Source organism: Haplochromis burtoni, unplaced genomic scaffold (genome assembly GCF_018398535.1).
Source record: "Haplochromis burtoni strain Fernald_Lab_line unplaced genomic scaffold, NCSU_Asbu1 Contig_435, whole genome shotgun sequence".
Taxonomy (NCBI): Eukaryota; Metazoa; Chordata; class Actinopteri; order Cichliformes; family Cichlidae; genus Haplochromis; species Haplochromis burtoni.
This window is the reverse complement of record NW_024582796.1, coordinates 468,532-471,313: the sequence shown is the minus strand read 5'-3', so window position 1 is coordinate 471,313 and position 2,782 is coordinate 468,532. Positions and strand designations below refer to the sequence as shown.

Here is a 2,782-nt window from a genome sequence, read left to right as displayed (position 1 = left end):
CAGTTTGTCCCTTCGCTGTTGAAGCATTTTCTGGGTGTATCGGTGCTGTTTATCCAACATGATTAGCTTACGTTGCAGATCTCGGTCCTCCTTTTGGTTTAGCACTCTTAACACTCTTTGTAGTTCAGGTCTTCTGTAGATGTGATCCATTATGTCCAAGAACTAGGGGGAGGAAAGCATTTTCTGAGCTTTTTTGTTTTTTAGATTAAAACCAAAAATATCAGTTTTATTACCTGATTTTTGTGCACTACTCTGAGCGCAGTCGTACAGGTGTGTTTGGTCTCATGGCAGTCTCACCATCTGTAATATAATAGCCTATTGTAAAGCATGTCTAATGGAGGTTTTGTTAGTGATTTGCAAGTGTGCAGTAATTGTTCATCAGCGCATTCCTTAGAGATTCAGTTTCAGCACAGTAGCAGGGCTTCTTGCACGTTACACTGTGACTGTGAAAAATACTTCGATTTTGTGCAGTTTTCGCCCTCCTGCTTCATATAATTCACTATTTGGGGTTATGATAAAAAAATGAATTGTAAATGTACATTTTGGGAGAAAATTATGAGTAACCATTTGTTTTACTGTAAATGCTGTGCAAATAAATACAATCAGAGACTGTTATTCGAATATCCTAAACTGTTGCTTTTATATAAATATTGGTAATTAAAGATGTGGTGGTTTTAGAAACACTGAGCTCATGAATCCTCGCTATTCTGACTGAGAAAGATTTGCTTTGACACAAGTCTTCAGTTGTTACTTTAGCCATTGGATCATCTGCAAACGTGTCATCCTTCTCCAACCTTCTTTCTCATCTCCTCTTTCACTATATCTGTGAATCTTACCTGGTCTTCCTCTGACCCTCCTGCCTGGCAGCTCAATGTTATCTTCGGCCGGATGTATCCACTAACCCCCCTGCCAGTTTTTCATTTGGCAAAGATTTAATGCTGAATTCGCTTCCCGGTGAAACCCTCACTATTTAACTGGGCTTGGGACTGACACTAGGAGTACTCTGGGTTGAGCCATAAAATAAATATATATTGGTCATGATCTCCACTAGCTTTCTATATTTATTGATTGGTTTTTCCTAATATTTTGATCATCTATTAACTCCTTCAGCCATTTTAAGCAAAAACATTTTTTTTTACCATTACTTTAAGTTTTTTATCATCTTATTTCACAGTAAACTCTGAGTCTTTAGAGGGGTTTTTTTTTTCCTTTGATTGATTGATTTGGGATTTGTCATCTTCTTGTGGGTGTTTTCAATCTACTTTTTAGTAGACTCATTTATATCATCAGATCCACATTAACATGAACATAAGACAAACTATGCTTACGAGAAAATCGCTGTGCTACAGCAGGCAGAAAACGAAAAAGTTGAATAAATATTACAAAAACATGACTCTAGTTTGTTAGATTTCTCAGTTTACTTTTATTTGTCTCTGTTCCCCATAAAATATTAACTGCATATATTAAGTTATTATATAAATGAAAATAATACGAAGTGTCCTGATCATATTTACAAAAAATGGTGTAAAATTGCAATATACCTTTAACAAGCAAAGCCAGCCCCTCTGGAGTTTGGCCCTCCTGCGCCAAAACTGAAAACCAGGCTTGAAGATGGCACAACGAAACTTCCCAAAATGTCACACAGTTACTCCAAAGTTGATCAGCTGTTGACATCGCTGCTTGGTAAGTTTATTCTCTGCAGTGATTTGGCTTCATTTACATTTGCAGGAGAGCTGTTCGCTCGTTTTCAGCTGCTTATCTTCACTGCTGCTTCGCTGGTTTTAGTCGCTCAGGTCAAACAGCGTAATCAATCAGGTTTGTCGATTTACATTATTTAATGAAACAGACAATGATTCGGACATAATGTAAAATACAGCCGTCTAAAGCGCGAGAGAATGTTGCGCATGCGCATTACGGAAAGGGGAGATTACAGTATAATGTAAAAGCAGAAAAACGCATACGTTTACAATAAGGGGTTTCTCTTTTCCGCTTTTTCACGGTCTCTTCTCCATGTTTTTTCCCTTTGTTCTGCTAAATAGTTCTGATATGTCTTCAACCCCTTGAGTTCCTGGCTTGTATTCAGCATTTTCGAACTTTGTGGTTTAAACGGTTTTGGTCCCATGTAATTGTTTAGAGATGTAAAACTGTGTTAACCGGAGAGTCAAACTGTTTCTTCTACTTCAGGTGCTGACTTTGGCATAAATAACTGCAGATGAGTTGGCTGTTACCAAATACGAACAGTTAATTTTGATCTCACAGAGGTTTATGCTTGGATATTATTTAAAACAATTAACGGCAACAATCCATAGCCAGATAACCTAAACCACTAAACACTGAGGCATTTTTTAATACATTTGGACACACTGGGTGGAGAAGATCACTGAGATAATCAATCCGCAAAAGATATTATATGCAAATAAACCAAGTTGGAGGCTTTATTTAGTATAAACCACAACATTAATTTACTCTTAAGGTTTTACACCAGACAGGAGCTGAAGCACATTGCTGTTTTAAATATAGAGCACCTAAACAAATCTATGGAAATGCAGATATCAACAAATAACACTCATTTTAAAAAAATTCTGCTTTGTTGTTATTATTAGAAATTATGACATACTTTATGTTCTGTAACAACTTGTGCTTTAACAGCTTAATTTCCTCTTTTGTTTTCCACTCAAATAGCAATTGCCCCTGCAGAGGTTATCTAATGCATCCAATCCTGCAACCTGGAAGATTTTTACTCAGAAATACGTGCCACACGGTGAGTGTTTAAGCACTAAAT

General features: G+C 36.8%; 1 long non-coding RNA gene across 1 annotated transcript; it reads right to left on the bottom strand.

Annotated features, from left to right (window-relative positions):
• Window positions 1–6: 6 nt before the first annotated feature.
• On the bottom strand, window positions 7–1,659 carry LOC102292693. The gene is made up of 3 exons (XR_317927.2): window positions 1,542–1,659; window positions 234–300; window positions 7–162 (listed from the first exon to the last, which is right to left on the bottom strand). It is a non-coding gene; the product is annotated as an uncharacterized LOC102292693 (long non-coding RNA).
• Window positions 1,660–2,782: the final 1,123 nt, after the last annotated feature.